This window comes from Budorcas taxicolor, chromosome 6 (genome assembly GCF_023091745.1).
Source record: "Budorcas taxicolor isolate Tak-1 chromosome 6, Takin1.1, whole genome shotgun sequence".
Lineage (NCBI taxonomy): Eukaryota > Metazoa > Chordata > Mammalia > Artiodactyla > Bovidae > Budorcas > Budorcas taxicolor.
The window spans coordinates 33013425-33037175 of NC_068915.1; the positions used below are offsets into that span (position 1 = coordinate 33013425).

Genomic DNA, 23751 nt, shown 5'->3' on the forward strand with positions numbered 1-23751 from the left:
AGCCTTCTGAATGGGAGAAAATAATAGCAAATGAAGCAACTGACAAACAACTAATCTCAAAAATATACAAGCAACTCCTGCAGCTCAATTCCAGAAAAATAACGACCCAATCAAAAAATGGGCCAAAGAACTAAATAGACATTTCTCCAAAGAAGACATACGGATGGCTAACAAACACATGAAAAGATGCTCAACATCACTCATTATTAGAGAAATGCAAACCAAAACCACAATGAGGTACCACTTCACACCAGTCAGAATGGCTGTGATCCAAAAGTCAGCAAGCAATAAATGCTGGAGAGGGTGTGGAGAAAAGGGAACCCTCCTACACTGTTGGTGGGAATGCAAACTAGTACAGCCACTTTGGAGAACAGTGTGGAGATTCCTTAAAAAATTGCAAATAGAACTCCCTTATGACCCAGCAATCCCACTGCTGGGCATACACACCGAGGAAATCAGAATAGAAAGAGACACATGTACCCCAATGTTCATCGCAGCACTGTTTATAATAGCCAGGACTTGGAAACAACCTAGATGTCCATCAGCAGATGAATGGATAAGAAAGCAGTGGTACATATACACAATGGAGTATTACTCAGCCGTTAAAAAGAATACATTTGAATCAGTTCTGATGAGATGGATGAAACTGGAGCCGATTATACAGAGTGAAGTAAGCCAGAAAGAAAAACACCAATACAGTATACTAACACATATATATGGAATTTAGAAAGATGGCAATGACGACCCTGTATGCAAGACAGCAAAAAAGACACAGATGTGTATAACGGACTTTTGGACTCAGAGGGAGAGGGAGAGGGTGGGATGATTTGGGAGAATGGCATTGTAACATGTATACTATCATGTAAGAATCGAATCGCCAGTCTATGTCCGACGCAGGATACAGCATGCTTGGGGCTGGTGCATGGGGATGACCCAGGGAGATGTTATGGGGAGGGAGGTGGGAGTGGGGTTCATGTTTGGGAGCACATGTACACCCGTGGTGCATTCGTGTCAATGTATGGCAAAACCAATACAGTGTTGTAAAGTAAAATAAAGTAAAAATAAAAATTAAAAAAAAAAAAAAGCATATGAAACTTCAGGTTTTGATCCACTTGTGATACCTAACCACTTAGGATGTTATCCTAGAATATTGATTATGTAGAGTTAACATCATGGACCATAAAATACAAACATAAGAACGATGACTATTATCTAGTACATACACAGATACACAAAGCAAACCTCTACCCAAGATTAGAATCTTCTAGAGAGTAAGAATTTTGTGATGTGATATATTTACTTATTCCAGCTTCAAGTCCAATTTCCTTTTTCAGCTTCAGATAGAAAGTATTACAGAAAGGTTAGCGAGAACATAAAGATGAAACCTGAAAACCACAAATTAATACTGACAGAACACTTTCCAATAGCTAAGTGTTAGTACATAAACTAATTCTGGCTACAGAAGTTAGAAAAGGACATTCCTGAAATATTCATTGTTTTATATGTACTTCTGCTTCATACATTTTATTCTGAACATCCAGAAAAAAATATTAGTTTTAATATCCTATGATAACAAAGGCTTTTCTCAGGTTACATTTTATTATGTACATATTATTATGTTCTTTATTATGTTCATAATCCTGGGTGTTCTTTGGAAGGACTGATGCTAACGCTGAAACTCCAATACTTTGGCCACTTCATGCAAAGAGCTGACTCATTGGAAAAGACTCTAATGCTGGGAGGGATTGGGGGCAGGAGGAGAAGGGGATAACAGAGGATGAGGTGGCTGGATGGCATCACCGACTCGATGGACATGAGTTTGGGTGAACTCCGGGAGTTGGTGATGGACAGGGAGGCCTGGCACACTGCAATTCATGGGTTCGCAAAGAGTCAGACACGACTGAGCAACTGAACTGAACTGAACCATTAGCATAAAACTACTTTTCAAAACAAGAAAATTCAAGATCACACAAAGGAAAAGTGCAAGTTTAATACTATAAGAAAAGTTAGTATTCAATGCTTCCTTTCTAGTGTAAGAGAAACTAGTGTCTTTGGTATGCTTAATTGAGAAGCTAACAGAGGTTACTATAACTGTAGTAATATAATCACACGTAACCAAAAAAATTGCCATCATTTTCCTAATGAACACAAGTGGATTAGGCTGTTATTTCTTCTGAATGTTTACTTTAGATCATCCTGGTTGAAGTTCATTCAGCAAACCTCTGGCCTACTGAGTCACATATCTGGCTGACATTAGCTGAAGTGACCTATTAGTCACTTTCATGCACCCTTTCCCTGCATCAGTGTTCCTGCAGAGAAGAACATTGAACATGGCACAGGAGGCAGTCCTCGTCCTGTTCCAGCAGAGACCTGGACTGCATGCAGCTGTTAGGCATTCTATAAAGGTCATTCTCCCTCTTGAGTCTGGGTATTATTTGTTTTTGTCCTTATTCAACACTTGACATTTCTCTCTGTCTCTACCTCTGTACAGCTCCTTTTCAAGCAGATGAACATTTATCACTTCATTTATTAACATACACAAGAAGTACTTTTAAAGTATGTTGGTAAAAGTCAACTTCTATTTTTCCTTGTTTTCTTTCCTAGTGGCCCTTACCTTAACACAGTACATCATCCTACCAAAGATAAAAATGACATTGCAAATAACGCACCATGCCTTCCTTTTCCCACTCTGCATACTACTTTAATCATTATAATTTTCTTTTAATTCCTTTCTATTCCACACATGAGAGGGGAAGAAAAAGGATAAACATTCGGAAAGAACGCCCAAAATGTCTTCTGGATTCAAGGAAAATAAAATTTCAGGAAACATATCTAAACATATCTAAAACTTTCATTTATAAAAGGTGAAACTAAAACAGGATGATTTTGTGGAATAATTACATTATTTTTCATAAGAGAGAAATATTGGCCAAATGCTCTATGTAAGACCTGGATAGCTTAACTTAAAGATCTAGCCAAGGAATCATGACTGACGAATTACTCCACTTTCTCAGTGGAAAATCAGGTAAAACAGGAATACATGAGACACATGCCTTGTTACTCCCTGGTATACGACGTACTCTAAAATGAGTCTCTGAGTGAGTTTTCCCCAATAGGGACCAAAGATTAAGAGGGCACAAAAACTCCATTTAGAATTATGGACAAGAATGTTGCTAAGCACAGATGCTTAATACACTAGAAATAATGTGAAATGAAGACTTATGCCAACTTCAAGTAATTGGGTAATACACTAAAAACCAACTAAAGACAAGTGAACAGACACTTTAAAAGATGTACATATTAAGCCTAATAGTGCCTTTTTAAATTAATCAATGATGATGTGTGACTCAGGAAAAAAAAACACAATAAAATAATAGCCATTTGTAAAACACCAACAAAACTATGTTAATTTTTTAAATAACAACTCACTAGAAGAGATTTGTGTTTTTTTCAAATTGATGAAAAATCAAATTCAAGGCTACAATAGTTTTATAGAACGTAGTGAGAAATGGCTTCCCAGGTAACACTAATGATAAAGAACCCACCAGCCAGGACATGTAAGAGACACAGGTTCGATCCCAGGGTTAGAAAGATGCCCTGAAGAAGGAAATGACAAGCCGCTCCAGTATTCTTGCCTGGAGAATACCATGGACCAGAGGAGCCTGGCAGGCTACAGTCCATGGAGTTGCAAAGAGTCGGACATGACTGAGGCAACTTAGCATGGTGAGAAATGTATGGGGTTCCCTGATCCACACTGATAAGAAAATCCGAGAGGGCTCTTAAGAAAGTAACTGGCTTGTTGTTGGCAAAGTGACTATCAGCAGAGGAAAGAGCACAGGATGGCATGGAATAGATAGAAATCCAGTGGAAACTATTCTCTAGACACAATAAGGGAAGAAATGAGGACAGGTGTCAGACCCAATTCGTATTTATATTCTGTGACTGAGTGCAACTGGAAGAATTAAAATGTAATGCTAAACTTCCCTTAATCTCATCTGCAAAATGGAAATAATGATAGTACCAGCATTATTAGGGTCACTGTAACAATTTAATGAGATACTATCTACAAAGTTCACAACAATGATTGGCATATTGTGAGTGCTTAATAAATGTCACTCACTACTGGTTCTTATAAATAATTATGAATAGCAAGTTATATATTATTCTCATTATAGGGAATGGATTTAGTCACTTTCACTATGTCCTGTTGTTATACTTTATAGTATTATTGGGGCAGAAAGTTAAAATGACGTGACTGCCAGGTGACCCCCAAGCAGGACAATGGGAAGTTCCCTACCCACTTCTCCTGTCCTTGGAATGTATGTTCCACTTGCCTTCTGCCTCCCAGAGGCTGTTCCAAGGATATAGCCTTGAAATACACATGTGGTGTTGAGGTTATGTGTACTAGGTATGTAACTGAACTCAGTTAAGGCCTCTGCTATGAGGAACTGAGCCCAGCAAAGGCATACAGGCATATCCGATTTTATTGGACTTCATTTTAGTAAACTTTGAAGGCATTATAGGGCTTTGTTTCTGTTTTTAATTTGCTCACGTCATTGTCTCTGTGTCACAATTTGGCAATTCTGACAAAAATGATAATATTTGATCTGTGATCTGTAATGTTTGACGTTACTATTGCAAAAAGACTATGACTCACTGAAGGCTAACATGATGGTCAGCATTTTTTAGCAAGAAAATGCTTTTAGATTAAGGTACATACACTGTTCCCTTTTTAAGACAAAATGTTACTACACACTTAATAGACTAGTACAGTGTCATGTAAAGATAGCTTTTATATGAACCAGAATCCACATTCATGGACTTACTTTATAGTGATATTTGATTTGTTACAGTGGTTCTGAAATCAAAGCCACAGTATCTCCTAGGTATACTTGCAAACTTTTAAGATTCTAGGGAGTGGATGCAGCCACCCAAGACAAACCTGTAACTAATCTCTGTTGCTTATCAACCTACCATCTAGCAATCTGCAGTGGACCGCTTTTTTTTTTTTTTTCAGTCTCTCCCTGCCCTTAATAGAGTGGCTGCTACTGCTAAGTCACTTCAGTCATGTCCGACTCTGTGCGACCCCATAGACGGCAGCCCACCAGGCTCCCCCGTCTCTGGGATTCTCCAGGCAAGAACACTGGAGTGGGTTGCCATTTCCTTCTCCAATGCATGAAAGTGAAAAGTGAAAGGGAAGTCGCTCAGTCGTATCCGACTCTTAGCGACCCCATGGACTGCAGCCTACCAGGCTCCTTGATTCATAGGATTTTCCAGGCAAGAGTACTGGAGTGGGGTGCCATTGCCTTCTCCAAATAGAGTGGCTAGTTTCATGTTAAACCAGAGGCTTCCAAAATGTTTGAGAAGCAACAAGTATCCTCTAGATGAAGCAGGACCAGGGCGAAAATAAATTATTAAAATCTTAAATTTATGGAAGTGGCGCCAAAGGTAGGCAAACCAGTTCAATGATCCCTCCAAATACTATAGAAACACACCAGCTGTACTCTTTCAAGATATTATTGGAGTACAGTTGTTTTAGGGCCTCTCTGGTAACTCAAATGGTAAAGAATCTGCCAGCAATGTAGGAGATCTAGGTTCGATCCTGGGTCAGGAAGATACCCTAGAGAAGGGAAATGGCTGCCCACTACAGTACCTTACAATGTGTTAGTACCTGCTATACAGCAGAGTGAATCAGCTATACATACATATGTATCCATTTATTTTGAATAATCATAATTCTAAACATATAATACAATAAAGTCTTTTTTCACCAAAGAACTTTTAAATTAAAATTAATTTGTGGATTTTACATTCAGGGTTCTATACTAATTGTGCTGATTTGGTCTCAAATGCCCAAATAATTTACTGACCTTTAATCAGTTATAAACCTGTGGAGCTGGCTCTATTGATTAAACCCACATTAACAGGTCAATTTTAGAAGACAAGTCTACTTTAACTGAAAAATCAACAATTAGTAAATCAGTACCAATATGTAAAATGGCCAGGATAATTAAATGCTAACCAAATCACCATGACTTCTCTTTTCCTTTATTTTCTCATCAGCGCACAATTTTTCTCACAGAATTACTTTCCATAAGCACAGGACATGCAAAATAAACATTTCAGCACAGTAAATATTAGGAAGGTAGGAAAGGAGTGGATGATGATGTTAAAAAATTAGAAAGTAATTAAGTAACTGATGCAACGAAACAGAGGAAAACAACAGAATGGGAAAGACTAGAGATCTCGTCAAGAAAATCAGAGATAACAAGGGAACATTTCATGCAAAGATGGGCTTGATAAAGGACAGAAATGGTATGGACCTAACAGAAGCAGAAGATATTAAGAAGAGGTGGCAAGAATACACAGAAGAACTGTACAAAAAAGATCTTCACGACCAAGATAATCACGATGGTGTGATCACTCACTTAGAGCCAGACATCCTGGAATGTGAAGTCAAGTGGGCCTTAGAAAGCATCACTACAAACACAGCTCATGGAGGTGATGGAATTCCAGTAGAGCTATTTCAAATCCTGAAAGATGGTGCTGTGAAAGTGCTGCACTCAATATGCCAGCAAATTTGGAAAACTCAGCAGTGGTCACAGGACTGGAAAAGGTCAGTTTTTCATTCCAATCCCTAAGAAAGGAAATGCCAAAGAATGCTCAAACTACTGCACAATTACACTTATCTCACATCCTAGCAAAGGAATGCATAAATTCTCCATGCCAGGCTTCAGCAATACGTGAACTGTGAACTTCCAGATGTTCAAGCTGGTTTTACAAAAGGCAGAGGAACCAGTGATCAAATTGCCAACATCCACTGGATCATGGAAAAAGCAAGAGAGTTCCAGCAAAACATCTATTTCTGCTTTACTGATTATGCCAAAGCCTTTGACTGTGTGGATCACAATAAACTGTGGAAAATTCTGGAAGAGATGGGAATACCAGACCACCTCACATGCCTCTTGAGAAACCCGTAAGCAGGTCAGGAAGCAACAGTTAGAACTGGACATGGAACAACAGACTGGTTCCAAATAAGAAAAGAAGTATGTCAAGGTTGCAATTTGTCACTCTGCTTATTTAACTTATATGCAGAGTATATCATGAGAAACGCTGGGCTGGAGAAAGCACAAGCTGGAATCAAGATTGCCGGGAGAAATATCAATAACCTCAGATACGCAGATGACACCACCCTTATGGTAGAAAGTGAAGAGGAACTCAAAAGCCTCTTGATGAAAGTGAAAGAGGAGAGTGAAAAAGTTGGCTTAAAGCTCAACATTCAGAAAACAAAGATCATGGCATCCGGTCCCATCACTTCATGGGAAATAGATGTGGAAACAGTGAAAACAGTGTCAGACTTAATTTGGGGGGGCTCCAAAATCACTGCAGATGGTGACTGCAGCCATGAAATTAAAAGACGCTTACTCCTTGGAAGAAAAGTTATGACCAACCTAGACAGCATATTCAAAAGCAGAGACATTACTTTGCCAACAAAGGTCCATCTAGTCAAGGCTATGGTTTTTCCTGTGGTCATGTATGGATGTGAAAGTTGGACTGTGAAGAAAGCTGAGTGCCGAAGAATTGATGCTTTTGAACTGTGGTGTTGGAGAAGACTCTTGAGAGTTCCTTGGACAGCAAGGAGATCCAACCAGTCCATTCTGAAGGAGATCGGCCCTGGGTGTTCTTTGGAAGGACTGATGCTGAAGCTGAAACTCCAATACTTTGGCTACCTCATGCAAAGAGTTGACTCATTGGAAAAGACCCTGATGCTGGGGGCGGGAGGGCGGGGATTGCGGGCAGGAGGAGAAGGGGATGACAGAGGATGAGATGGCTGGATGGCATCACCGACTCGATGGACATGAGTTTGAGTGAACTCTGGGAGTTGGTGATAGACAGGGAGGCCTGGTGTGCTGCAATTCATGGGGTCACAAAGATTCGGACACAACTGAGCGACTGAACTGAATGAAGTAACTGATTATTATTGTCTAGAACTGAGAATCAGAAAGTAATATGAGGTGACGATATTATGACTTTAATGATATAAAAAGTATAAAGTTTTTTGGATTTGAAAGAAGACTTAAAGAAGGGTTGTTTTTCAAAATGGATCCAAGCACCAAAATGATTATAAGCTTATAAACAACTTGAAAAAAAAATCTTTATTTTATGAAAGTTCTGAAGCAAAAAAAGAAAAAGGATTTAAAAATCATGTTTGTTTAAGGTGTTTTTTTTTCATATTAAGCAAACAGCAAGTCTCTTTGAGTTTGTAAATGAGAATATAAATAACCCATATTTTCACAGATAGTTTTCCTCTCTCCTTGACATAATTGAGAAAATCAATTAACTCTAGCCTCGAGATATTTGGCAAATGTGCACAAAACAGAAATAAAATGTACAATTAATCACAACTATTTATGAAATTTTGAAGGAAAGCAGAGAAGGAAAAGGAAAACAAAGTTTTATTGAAAATTCATTCTGTGCCAGTCTTATTTTATTTTTTCCAATTTATCTTATATAATTTACTTTTCATTTGTCTCTTCATTATAGGTGGCTACATTTACATTTTACATATGAAAACAGTAAGGTTGAAAACATTGAAATAAACTGTCCAAGAGTGATTAAAAACCAAGAATAAATACATGTACAGTGATATAGTTTATTAGAGACAGAATTAACTTTTGTAAATTTTGAAGGAAACAAGTTCCAACTTGAGTCTCGTAGAGGAGAACAGAGGAAAGATGCTGTGAGGAAGCAAGAGTGGAGTGCGTAGGCTGAGGAATAGGGTTTGGATCTGGGCTAGACTGCTGGGCTCTAAAATCTGGGAGAATTCCCAGAAGATGGTACATATACTTCCTGCCCCTAGTAGCTGTGGGAATAGTTTCCCAACAACTGGGTTAGCTACCTCTCACACTGTATTAGCAAGCTTCAGAGGAATTAATTACAGCACTCTGAAGCAGTACAGTAGAGCACAGGTAAAATGGACCTTATGCTGACGAAAACAATTATCCAGTTCTACATAATCGGGCTATTTCTATCTCCTGGCCAATAGCCTACATTAATACTTCTTTGATGATGTGACTACAATTGTATTTTTAGTAAAAATTATGCTTAATAGACTATTTAAAAATGCCCATCTATGCAGCATTCAACTCACTTAACCTTTCAATTTTCTCATCAGCAAAAGGACTCTGGACTATATACAATTTCTAACCTTCCTCCCAACTATAGAATCTATGATTATGCAATTTCTACATTGAAGATAACCTAAAGAACAGGGTCAGCCCAAGCCTAAAAACTGGCACTGAGAAAGAAAGGAGGAAGGCTGCAGTCTTCTTTGGACACAGAGTGGGGAAAATGCTCTCAAAGCCAGTTCCACATGTGAAAATCACAGAAAGTAATAACCAGGGTGCCAAAAGTGAAGAAAAGAAGATAAGGTTTATATGAACTAGGCCATCAAGGAAAGAGCGAGAGTGTGAAGGTAAGAGGCCAATGCAGAGTATCACATGATCATTTCTTGAGGTAAAACAAGACTTCAGAACAGAGAAAAAGGAAAGGAAGTTTAAGAGAATCTAATGAATTTTACACCAAACTAATGGGTATACTTCTGACAGTGAAGTCTGTACCGGTTGAATCTATTAAACACTAGTTACAGTGTAATTAATTTAAAATCACAAGCCAATATTTTATGCTTATCCCCTCTAACAAGAAAACATTAAATATACACCTTTGAAACTCTAATTCTTAAGGCGATTCTCCTCTTATTTGGAGAGAATACCTCTTATTTGGTATTAATAATAAGAATACTTCTTATTTGGTATATTTCCATAAAAATAAAACGTCAAAAACTTGTTTAGGTGATGCTTTTTTCTTTTAGGATGCAAAAATGAAGCAAATCTAAATCTTTGTTGTAAACTTTATGTTTCTGAGAACAATTCACTCCATGTGAGAATGTGTCCTTTATGTAGTTTCAGAGACAAAACATCTGAGGTTAGGTGTGAACTGATACAATTGCCAATATCCAGGGAATTCTGTTAACAGCAGCAGTCAAACAGTAGTTAGGGAGAATAGATGCAGAAGAATAAAGGGAGTGATGACAGATACTAATGTCTGATATTTTAAAATTCAGTTAAATATGTTTGTCTGAACAAAGAGAACCTATACTTAGCTATTTTTCCTCTTTTCTGCTGCCCGTGGAGAAAAGTGGTCTAAGTAATTAAAAATAAAACAAAACCAAAACCTCCTTTAGATAAGGAATAATCTGTTGCTAAGACAGAACCACTGCCTATGGTGGCTGGACCAAATACAAACCAATCACATGCCTGCAGGTAGGGTTTTGAAATGAGTGCAGCCTTGTCCCTGGTCTGCCTCCAGTCAGCTCTAGTCTGTCCCTTTCAACCCAGGGGAAATTTTAATACTGTCATTTTCACTTTCAAAAGACTCCCAGTTTGGATAATAAGTTACAAGATGACCCTATTCCAGATGAAAGGGTGTGACTGGGCAAAACATAACTAAACATCGGCATCAGTGATAACAACATGTTAGCAACCTATTTCATGTAATTTGAGAGGGAAATGTCACCTTTGAATGAATACTTAAGCTTAAATTCAGTTACTTTAATAAAAACTTTCAACTTTGATTAATATGTTGTAAAAAAGCATAGATGTAAACCTGAATTACTATTTTAGGAACAGAGGATAAACAGGGAACCCTGTCTAATGTCAGGCATGGGATCCATTTTCTAATGCACAACCAGGACACTGACTAGCAGTATAGTTAAATTGCAAGTTATAGCTCCTTAAGTATGAATACTATTTGCATAGTCCATAAATTTATATTTTAAACATTACAACAGCTTATCCTTATAACCAATGAAGTGGAGAGGAAGCAGAAGCAGGAACATTTGAGATGATGGTGAGTCTCATTACTTATCCAAAGACTTCAAGCCGTGAAGTGGCAAAGTGAACAAAACATGGTTTGAATATATACCTCTGACATCAAATTGAGTGCTTTTATTTTTGGTACTACACAAAAATGACCCTTTAAGAAACAAAAATTACCAATCATCACAATTTTTAATAACTGAACTGACTCAGGTTATCCTTCATTGATTTTATATTTTTCATCCCTTGGTCTATTCTAAAACTAATAAGAGAGCCTGAGAGCAAGATTGAGAAATGCCAGCAGCCTTCCTCCCCACTGGAGCACTCCATTTTCCATCCTTAGTTCTCACACACTTGATCAGCTTACTAAAAACAAAAAAGAGCAAGATGACAAAATTAAGTTCAAATAATATCACACCTAATGCTTACTCCAGTTTCTACTGGATTCCAGCATTGGCAGTACATATTATATAAACAGCCTGAAAACCTAGACTCTAGACAGAGAGACAGAAAGAAGACTGGCTGATATGGATCTACTCCATTCCACTCTTCAGTTCAACCAGTGTTTTTACACACATGCAGACACACTGCTTCTGCTTTCACATTTTCCTGACTGCAGATCCATGTTTTCAAGCATTTCTTATCTGAGAACACAGATCCTTAACCATAAAACAGACTTCTGAGACACTTATAAATGAGGCCTGAAGTCTCAACAAGATCCCTCTAGTCCCATTTCAGGCTCTTCTTCACCATCCTAGAAGGACAATTTTCCCCCCTTCAGCTAATTGTTTGTAGATAACATGTAATTAAAGGATACACAATTTTATGGAAATACTTTAACCCTTCCATGTAATTCTGTGAATTTATATAATGAGATTCTACTTGCATTATGAAACTAAAAAAGCAATCATGCACAAGTAATTAAATTATATTTTTATTTTACTTTGATAATCTAAGATATCATCAAAGATCACTGCATTTTAAAGTTCTTTGATTGGAAATGGGTATCAAATAAATTAACAGCACTAGTCTCTTAATATTGGTCCCAGACCTTGATTAAAAAGATGTACAGTCATATTATGAAATGAGATATTAAGATATACATTTTTTTAAAATCAGTAATATCATTTAGAAGAAATAATTCTGAACTGTCAAACAGGTATATACAGAAGCTAAGAATCATAAGGCCCTTATGCAGAAATATTATTTTCTGAATGTAAATAGTTGAAAATTATTTTAAACGATTCACATATTAAATAGGAAATAACACTATGGGCATTGGATCTGAGGGAAAAGTTAAAAAAGAATGACCAGAAAAACACTGTTACCGTTTTTAGATCAAAACAGAATTGATCACTATGGAGAATGGTTTTTTTTTCCTACATTTGAGGCAGGAAGCGGGAGGGTATTGGGAAGCTGCTGTCTGGGATATAACACTTCACAATCATGCCAAAATAATTTTGAATTCAGTCCAAACTCAAGCTTCTTTCCTCTTTCTCGGCCTCCCGTGTTGGTGAACAGCACGAGCATCCACTAAGTCACTCAAGATAGTACTTGAGAATGATGTTAGACTTTCCTCTTTTACACCCACTTCTAAAGAATGACTGGAGAAGGAAATGGCAACCCATTCCAGTGTTCTTGCCTGGAGAATCCCAGGGACGGGGGAGCCTGGTGGGCTGCCGTCTATGGAATCAAACAGAGGTGGACACAACTAACGCGACTTAGCAGCAGCAGCAGTACACAGATTCGGAGAAAGAAATGGCAACCCACTCCAGTATTCTTGCCTAGAGAATTCCATGGACAGTGGAGCCTGGTGGGCTGCTGTGCATGGGGTTGCACAGAGCCAGACATGACTGAAGCGACTTAGCATGCTTTGGAGAAGGAAATGGCAACCCACTCCAGTATTCTTGCCTGAAGAATCCCAGGGACAGGGGAGCCTGGTGGGCTGCCGTCTATGGGGTCTCAAACAGTGGGACATGACTGAAGCAACTTAGCAGCAGCAACAGCAGCAAGTAAAGAATGACGAGTTGATAAATTATTCTCCCCTCTAAGCAAATTCTCCTCTCCATTCCCATTTGCAGTGGCTGGGCACAACCCTTCACCAAGAATCACCCAGAGTACTGCCAAAGTCTTCTCTGGCCTCCATCTACCACACTACCACTATAAACAGCTTATAACACAAAGCTAGACATCTCTTGGCCTAAGTTTTTGTGTGTGTTCTTTTTTTTTTAATATAAATGTTTTTATTTTAATTGGAGGCTAATTACTTCACAGTATTGTATTGGTTTTGCCATACATCAACATGAAGCCACAACAGGTTTACACGTGTTCCCCATCCTGAACCCCCCTCCCACCTCCCTCCCCGTACCATACCTCTGGGTCATCCCAGTGCACCAGCCCCAAGCATCCAGCATCATGCATCAAACCTGGACTGGCAATTCGTTTCATATATGATATTATACATGTTTCAATGCCATTCTCCCAAATCATCCCACCCTCTCTCTCCCACAGAGTTCGAAAGACTGTTCTATACATCTGTGTCTCTTTTGCTGTCTCACATACAGAGTTATCATTACCATCTTTCTAAATTCCATATATATGTGTTAATATACTGTATTGGTGTTTTTCTTTCTGGCTCCCTTCTCTCTGTATAATCGGCTCCAGTTTCATCCACCTCATTAGAACTGTTTCAAATGTATTCTTTTTAGTGGCTGAGTAATATTCCATTGTGTATATGTACCACAGCTTTCTTATCCATTCATCTGCTGATGGACATCTAGGTTGCTTCCATGTCCTGGCTATTATAAACAGTGCTGCAATGAACACTGGGGTACATGTGTCTCTTTCTATTCTGGTTTCCTCAGTGTGTATGCCCAGCAGTGGGACTGCTGGGTTATAAGGCAGTTCTATTTCCAGGTTTTTAAGGAATCTCCACACTGTTCTCCAAAGTGGCTGTACTAGTTTGCATTCCCACCAACAGTGTAAGAGGGTTCCTTTTTCTCCACACCCTCTCCAGCATTTATTGCTTGTAGACTTTTGGATCGCAGCCATTCTGACTGGCGTGAAATGGTACCTCATTGTGGTTTTGATTTGCATTTCTCTGATAATGAGTGATGTTGAGCATCTTTTCATGTGTTTGTTAGCCATCCGTATGTCTTCTTTGGAGAAATGTCTATTTAGTTCTTTGGCCCATTTTTTGACTGGGTCGTTTATTTTTCTGGAATTGAGCTGCAGGAGTTGCTTGTTTATTTTTGAGATTAGTTGTTTGTCAGTTGCTTCATTTGCTTTTTTTTTTTTTTTCAGAATTACTGTAGACCTCATAGGGATCTTCCTAACTTCCAGACTCCTCTCTTGCCCTATCCTTCACTGTAACAAGGTTTCTTCCAAAGGTTTCTTCCAAATAGACTTGCTTACCATTTCCCTCTCTTGCCAGACTACAACTCCACAGCTTTGGCCACATGTTTCTGTTTGCTTTCTCGTGACAAGGGTAAACAGATTTTCCTTTCCATGAGGGTCAATGTATAAGGTAGAATAAGTTACAAAGACCACCTTTTTTCCCCCATTCAAACTGAAAATAGTTGAGTCCCATTTATATATATTAATGAACACTATATATCCCTGTGCTTCATAACACTTTTTTAAGTACAATATATTCAAATGTTTCCTTAAAAGGTAGATAATGTAGCATCAGCTAGAAACCAACCGGGAATATACAATACAGATACTCAGTATTCAATTTATATTGATGCACAGTCAATCCAACACAGTTTTTGCAAAATATCTAAAGTATTTAAGAAGTAAATACTAATATCCATATTTTCTCTGTAAAAAAGTCATTGTAGACATGGCACTTTGAACTGAGCTAATCCCTGGGGTCTTGGCTATCAGCAGCATTAACCCTAAAGGACATTCTTTTCCCAATAATAATATTTTTCATCCTGCTCTAAGACTGTCATTCAGAGTATTCTTCTTTGGTGGCCTGGAAGCTTCATTCCTCTTATAATCTCAGCAGCCAAAAGCAAGTTCTAGCCTTAAAATCTGGGCAATATTTTGAGAAAATAAAACGATTTCTTCTCAGCAAGCCTGTGCATATGAGCATTCAGGGGCTGATTTTCCAGTTTATGGATTATCTAAAACCCTTTGCTCCTTCCTTGCTTTTGGCCATTTTACTGCTCATTAGCATTGCTACTGAAGGATGGACAGGACAAATAAAAGAAAGAATCAGAGCAGCCAGTTTTGCTATTTATTAACCACTTATCAACCACAACAAGAACTCTTGTGGAGAAAAATAGAAATATTGGAGAGTTAGTATTCAAACTGTTAATTTCAATTTTCAATGTCTGTCCTATTCTCAATGATATCCACAATTAAAAGCTGGCATAAATATGTTTTCCCAACAAACCTTACTTGATTTGTAAAGTTAACTAGTTTTACTTCTTTTTTTTTTGGAAATTTTTCTTCTTTTATTTGCTATAGTATAAAATTGTCATTTTCACTGAGGAGGTTAGTATACATTAGAAGAAAATACCAATTAGTAATACAAGATAATAGTATACTAATAACTCTAAAAGAAAACAATAAATGTAATTTAATTTCTCCATTCCCAAGAAACCAAGCTTAATAATATGATATGTGGCATTAAATTTAGAAAGAATTTCATTCATTTTGTTAATTACAATATAGACAGTGAAAGTTGCTCAGTTGTGTCCAACTCTTTGCAACCCCATGGAATTTTTAGGCCAGACTACTGGAGTGGGGAGCCTTTCCCTTCTCCAGGGGATTTTCCCAAACCAGGGATCAAACCCAGGTTGTCTGCATTACAGGCATATTCTTTACCAGCTGAGCCACAAGGGAAGGCCAATTACAAGATAACTAGATCTAAAAGCCATCTCCTCTTTTACTTGACCTAAAAGCATAACTACTGATATCCATAGAAGGAAAAAAAGGAAAAGAGGTAAAAATAACAGAGACTTTCCCTTAGCTCTGACTATGGCATGACTGTTTTGACTGTGTAGCCTATGAGGTAAAACAAGGTTAATAATTAGCCATCATGAAGCTGAGCAAAGAGATTTCTATTATAAATGAAGACTTTATACAGGTGGCAATCTCCTTATCCCATCCATATATTTTTTCTGAAATATATGTTTGCTTTATGGCAACTTAAGGGCAGCATAATGGTGGCATTTAGTGAATTATCACATATTCCAATGCCATAATAGACCACAGTCATCCAATGAGTCCTAAATTGCTCTACATTCAGTCTCCAAAGTATTATCTCAGAAAGCACATATACTTCAAAATTCTTAAAGGATGGGAAGCATGTCTTATGTGTGTATATTACTGGCTTAGTCGTGTCCGACTCTTTGCAACCCTACGGTCTGTAGCCCGCCAGGTTCCTCTGTCCATAGGGTTCTCCAGACAAGAATACTGGAATGGGTTGCCATTTCCCTCTCCAGGGATTCTTCCCAACCCAGGGATCAAACCCGGGTCTCCTGCATTGCAGGCAGATTTTTTACCATCTGAGCCACCAGGGAAGCCCAGGTCTTACATGAATACATATTGAACTGTGTACACAATAGGTGTTCAGTAAGCACTGAATCAAAAAATTCACATAGTTTTCATGTAACATTTAAAATGTTTTTTTCTGCAAATAGAATATGAGGACGTAGATCATGATTTTTCTGCTTGAAAATAATGAATTATAAAAAAGTGTACAAAACCCAACATGACTGCACCACCAGGAAACCAAAGAGTAATCCCTCTGAAGTCTGGGCATGAATCACCTTGCACACTAATCACTTGTTAATTTTTTTTTCTTTCACAATTTTTTAAAGTACAAATTTGTAATGGTTTTTATAAAGGGCATGCCTCCCTTGGGCTATGCTGAGAGTTGCTGGTATTTCTAAGAAGAAAATTCACTATTTTCTGTTACCACCTTCAAAGAAATAGCAAAGAAGAAATCTGGACTGAAGAGCAAGACAGTAATTGCCACTACACCACTAACATAACTGTGTTGATTGTCAGATTGCAGAAATTATAGAAGGAAGATTCAGTCTTTCAGATTTCAATTCACCATGAACTATATGCCACAGAACAATAGCACTCTCTTGTCCCAATTTAGTTCCAAAGGTATTACCTAGCCTACAATTTTTAGGATAATAAGCCCATCTAAAATGTGCTCCTTGTGGGGCCTGTCATTTTAATGATGTCAAGGTTAAATATACTAAGCACGTCAGCATTTTAGGGGCTCATTCCAAATTAAATTTGAATTTAAATCTGTTAAGCATTTCTTTCACATGATTATATTTCACCACCCAGGAAGGCAAGAACTAGCAATTTTAAAATATCTTTTGATGTTATATACTTCATTAATCATATTCCTGAGCTCCAGCTTGCCCTCTTTATCAGTCATTGCTGTGCCCAAACCACAGGACTCCTATCCCCTCACTGTTCATGTATTCTATGCTTATACATCAATAGATGTGACCAAGCAGAAACAAACATGTGATAGTCACATTACATTGTTTCCATAAGACAAATGTTTCTATAGAGGAGATACCACTGTAAATGACAAAGAACACAGAAAAATAAAATGCATCTGTTATTGGCATTCTTATTTTAATACAAATATTCTTATTTTACTTAAAAAATCAATACATAACTTGTGTGTATTAGTAGGAGACCAGTAAAAGAACTGAGATTCATTTTCAGAAGGCTGAATTCTGAGGTTAGAAAATGTGGAACATTTTCTTTCCTCATTTTCACCTATGACTAAAGATCTGTCAGCTATGGTATAGCACAAATAGAAGTGAAAGTTCCATAAAAGGAAATATTTAAATGTGTTACTGAAAATTAATATCATATGGATTTATCTATTTAACTTCTATGTGGCAATATGTACTGCCTTATGAAAAAACTACACTCAATAATGGTTCCAAACTGATTTAAGTAAATTGAATGCATAATAAAATTTACTTAGGGAAACTTTTATTCAATTCAAATGTGTCTATTATAATGAGAGGCTTTTATGCTATCTTAACGTTATTTTAATGCCATTTATATAGGAAAATGGTGTGTCCCTAAAATTAGCAAATACTAAAATACAAAATGTTGATTCTACTTGTAATGGTATATCAATGCTCCATAAAATATAATACATTCATAATTTCAGGTAAAAAAATTTTTGTCTAAATTTGAGTCCTAATATGGGAAACTACATGAAGCAAAACTGCAGAACAACTAACTGATTCTGTTTCAGAGAGGACATATTAATATAAGTTTCTTTGTCTAATTCCACTGGCATTGGCCCAGTATCACTTGACCAGAGATTACAAAACTAAACAAAAAACATAAACAACAATCAAAAACACAATGCTATTTGAATATGTGTTATCTAAATTCAAGAATCCAATAGGACTGAATTAAAATGAATATTTTATTTTGAATCCTCTTACTGAAAATTTTCTTATGATTTAAACTTCAAAAAAATTACTAACTATCCAAACTCTGATCATTAAAAATAAAATCCTCCCTTTACCTCATATTCCCTCTACCACCATACCCTTTTCTCCTTAAAGCAAAGCTCACTGAATTCCTCAAGTCCCATTAAGTCTTTGATTCCTTGCCAATCTGTATGTTGTCACTTCAGTGCACTGAAAGCAACTTTGTCAAAGTCACTTTTGTCCTCAACACTTCTAAACCCAGTAGTCAAGTCTCAGGTTTCATCCATAAAATTTGACAGAATTTCTGGTTTTCTCCTTGAAATACTTTCCTCACTTGGCTTACAGAACACACCACACTCCTAGCTTTCTTCTTGACTCACAGATCATACATCTTTCTCTCCTCCTAGATTCTCACTCTGACCTCTACATTTTGGAACACCCTTTGGTATATAGTCTTGGACCTCTTCTTTTTGCATAATTATTCCTTAAGAGTGCTATCCTCTCCCATTGCTTTAAAGATCATGTCTGTAATGATGAATTCTTAATGCGCAGCTTGAATTCCTAACTCCCCCCAAAATTCCAGACTAATGTCATCAATTACCAACTTAAATTCTCAAATTTGATGTCTAATAGAAATATCAAATAAAATAAATGTAAATTTTGACTTTTATCTAAAACTTACCCATTGCCCCATATTTGCAATTTTAGTCACCAGCTTGCTTAGGTAAAATACTTCAGAAACCTCATTATTGTCTTTGGATTTTTCCCAGCAGAAGTTTCATTGGAAAATCCTATTTCTTTTATAAACTTCAAAATACATCCACAATCTTACACTGCTCAAATAATTCAGCAACCAACTATTAGAATAGTCCAATTTAGTACTGTCAAATGGTAGTACATAATAATGTTCCTATGACTACTTCAATCAGTTCAACCAAGCAGATATACTTATCTTTCTAAAACACAAAGTATTACATATCATGTGTTTGATCTCAACTCTCCAGAAGGCATCCTATATACTCAGATCTAAATACCATACCATGACTTATAAGCTATGATAGGATCTTCCCAATTTGCCTCTTAGACCTTATTTCCTTCTACTCTCTGCTTTGCTCTCTACACATTTGTTTCATACTGACTTTTAAGATGTTCCTTAAAAGAATTAAGCAGATTCCTTAGTGTCTTATCTCAGGGCAGTTGCCTTTGCTATGCCCTCTGGCTGAAATCCTATTTCATCAGATACCCACATGGCTAATTTCCTTTTTTGGAATCAAGTCTCTGCTCCAATAATCATCTCTTCAGGAGGTCTTACCAGACCACCCTACTCAAAATACAGTGCCATTCCTTCATTTTTCTTAAAGCATTTATCACTACCTGACATTATAACATGTATTGCTACCCCCATGAGAATGCAATTACTTAAATATAAGGGCATATTAGTTTACTTGTTCCACATTTTAAATCCAGGACCTAAAAAACAGTCGTTCTTAGAGAACAGGTCCAGAATAAATGTCTGTTGGATGATATACTATTCTCCCAAAGAGCATACATACTGCATATTGATAATAATATACACCTTACCCTGTGGGTTTAGGGAACTAATTTAAAGAATTATAATGATTTTGATAATGAAGCAATCACCTTTTCAAGATTACTTGGGAAAAATCAAGTATTCGGAGCAATAAAATAAAATTCAGAGCAATAAAATTATTATTTTAAAAATTACTTTGGGGATGAAGAAAAAAATTACATCTGGGGATGAAGAAAAATTTAACAATTGCTTTAATAAAATTAATAACAATCTTTTTTCATGAATAAAAATATCTGTTAATAAGGATCTTGATTACAGAGTGATTGTAAAATGTTTAACACACAGGGAGGCTTTTTGTGTGCTCTTTGTGCTTGCCTCTGGCTTCCTTCTATTCACTCAGGAAGGCTTTCAATGAGTCAACCCAGCCTCAGCTTCACACTGACAACCATTTCGTGAACAACAGTAGGGTAAAAGCAGGAATACCTGGGGCAGGAACCCAAAACGATGAAGAACACTGAAGAAACACTGGCTATTTCTTTTATACACTACATTTTTGAGTGGCGCCAAATGCATTCTAATATTCCTGATGCACTTCGACTCAGTAAATTCTAAGGGCTCCAGTAGTCCCCGCTGGTTAGAACATGACTACTCACTCCTCCAGTCATCCTGAAAGTACACTAGTATTGTGGGATATACTAGCACTGTATGTTAACATCTTAATACTAACCCTACAGAAAACAAACACAAAATGTAAAATAAGAAAACAAACCCAGCTCTCTCTTCTGATACTGAAGTTATCTAGAATATCTGATTAACGAATATACAATAATTCTTGTTCATACCAAAAATATCTTCATATTAAAAGTGAAAGTGAAGTCGCTCAGCCGTGTCTGACGCTTTGCAACCCTATGGACTGTAGCCTACCAGGCTCCTCCATCCATGGGATTTCCCAGGCAAGAATACTGGAGTGGATTGCCATTTCCTTCTCCAGGGGACCTTCCTGACCCAGGAGTTGAACCTGGGTCTCCTGCATTCTAGGCAGACGCTTTACCATCTGAGCCACCAAGGAAGTCATCTTCATATTAAGGGGTCCTTAATTTGAAGGTTTAAGGTTCTGTGCTCCACCTATTTCCCCTTGTATTTTTTTTTTTAATTCACTCTAAACCTAACTATTAAAAATGGCTGTTTGAACCACACTTGACTGTATCTCTTCTAAAATATAGCAATTTGTCTTCATTTTAGGTCATGTAATTGTAGAGCTTAAATGAACATTAATCTAAAGCTTGTTTTAGGGTTAATAAAACAAGGACTAAAGAAAATAAATAGCTTCCCAATATAGTTCAATAAGTTATTGGTAAAACTGGTACTTAACCCTAAACCCTCAAAATTCTAATCCAGAACATTTTTTACTGTATTATATCCTCCTTCTGTTTTTCACATTTTCTAAAATTTCTGTCCACATCCAAATGCTAAAATTCACCAATTGAAATGACCTAACTCCACAGATGCCTTCTTAATAACCAATCCCAGATTACTCTAGTCTTTTTTTCCCCTTATCCTTCAGATATCCATCTGATCACTTTTTACTATGAATTTTAATAATATATTATTCCAACTAGTTTATTAAATATTGGCACAGGGCAAGGTCTAACATAATATGATAAACTGTTCATTCATTTAACCCAGTATTCCATTCTCTAATTATGTGATTTGCCAACATTAAAACTAATGTATCAGGTCAAAGTTGACCTTAGTTTCACTCTCTATTAGTCTTAATAATAGGATATGCCAGAAGAAAGATTTTGCCTCTCAAACAAGTCAAATAAACAGGAAAATTTCTACTTGATAATAGACACTGGTTTTATATTAGCACACAAACCTGATGGTGCTTGTGGTAGTGGTAGTTGTGGTGGTGGTGGTATGTGTGTGGAAGAAATTGATATAATACATAAAACTTAATATTTCCCATGGCAAAATTATCTGAAAATATACACGATCATTCACAAAATTCAATGGCTGGCATTTGTAAATATATTTATATTTGTGCCCATTTTCTTTTTCACAGCTCTGTATGTGTTTCATGTTACAAACATCAATCAGTTTGGGACCCAAATTGTTTCCTAGGTAAGCAGTTACTAATGTCTGTTTGAAGAAGTGAAGTGAAGTTGCTCAGCCGTGTCTGACTCTTTGCGATCCCATGGACTGTAGTCTACCAGGCTTCTCTGTCCATGGGATTTTCCAGGCGAGAGTACTGGAGTGAGTTGCCGTAATGTCTGTTTAGACCAGCACTATTAAGCGTATTTACATACTATTTGGAATTTTAGTTTCTCACATAGTCTTAGCATAAGAGTATATTTCTGCTGTATTTTAATTTTGTGAAAAATTTACACCACTAAATCCAGCAATCGAATCTAGAGAATATAGAATGTTGATATGCCCTAGAATTAAATTCTTACAAGAGTCAGTGATAGCATTTCTTTTTCTCATTTGAAAATAAAGACTACCTGTATCTTAAAGTATCACAATCCTAATTAAATGGCATCTTTTCGCTAAAATTAAAAAAGAAAAATAATTCATGTGATTTTCAAGTAGGACTACAAAGGAACAGCTCAGAATGCAGTGACACCTAATGGCAAAATTATCTTTATAGGGCCACAAAATGTAACTTCTAATAAACATTATATTTGTAGTCAAGCTAAGTATCGTTACCCACCAATATGCTATTGTCTGAAGTATCATGAATATCTAATAGTAGCGCCAAATACTTTACTTTTTAATACTAAAGTATTGCATGCAAGTGAAGGAAAACAACCTTCTGCATTAAAATGTGGTTTTAAAATTACATATTTTTGAGATAAACTTGCAGTATGGTGAACTTAGCCTTAGCGATTAGAATTAAATATAATGCACCTTCCATTACTTTTAATAACCTCAACTGATTTATATTGTTAGATAAGTTGAAAGTTAATGATTTTGATTTTTATTCATATTTGAATTAAAATTTATAGGAGCTACTTATCAGATGTACATTTCACTTTGAGTAGAAAGCAAAGGTCCTCAGTGTAATGGCTTATTAATCATGTCACAGTTGATACTGTTGATTAATAACACTAACTTAATGCACATCTGAATTGCACTTCAAATAACTGTATTATTGACACAAAAAAGTATACATTATAAAGTATACCCCAATTTTATATCCAGAAGCTACTTCTTAATACTCTCTAGAAGTTTACAGTATAAGTTATCTATAACTTAGGGAGCAAACAACTATTGTAAATAATAAAAGAATAACTTAAATCACTGAAATATCTTATACAGTAGAGAGTTCTTGATGACTCCTGAAGGCTATCATTAACCAATGAAAATCATGTGAAGAATTGAAACAATTTGACAGAAGACACAGAACAACTTCTGGAAATGCCACAACATTCTCTATTTGATAAACCTGTCCTCAGTGCAGCAGTAATGAAAATTAATGCTTTAAACTTGCCATCAATTATATTTATAATGTTTATAATGTGGTGACACATTTTATTCACCCATCAGTTTTATACTTTAAACTTTCTCATGATGAAAATATTCTGTGAATTGTCTTAGGCTTCTCAAACATGTCATAGTTGATGATTATTATCTCAAAGGACAAAGTATCATTTGCTTATGAGAAAAACATGCATAAGTGCTTTATTTATATTCCCTTCTGGCATAAGGTATTTTACCATGATCGATAACAATAAAAATATGCTAGTGGTTTTTGTAATACATGAATAAGTACACTGTTTGCATTCCCTTGTAGAGATATGTAACTGAGGATGGCTCATCTCAATCAGTTCTGTGGGCACAGGAACCAGATAAGAAATGAGCACACATTAAACTGTTAAAACATGAGATCCTCTGTATT

At 36.6% G+C, this 23751-nt stretch overlaps 1 protein-coding gene and 1 non-coding gene across 2 annotated transcripts in view; both read right to left on the reverse strand.

Annotated features, from left to right (window-relative positions):
- The window catches only part of GRID2 (glutamate ionotropic receptor delta type subunit 2), a 1620720-nt gene that overhangs the window by 1593322 nt on the left and 3647 nt on the right, over positions 1 to 23751 (reverse strand). The gene's annotated exons all lie outside the window — the stretch shown is intronic.
- Positions 20847 to 20919, reverse strand: TRNAS-AGA (transfer RNA serine (anticodon AGA)). Its single transcript has one exon. It is a non-coding gene; the product is annotated as a tRNA-Ser (tRNA).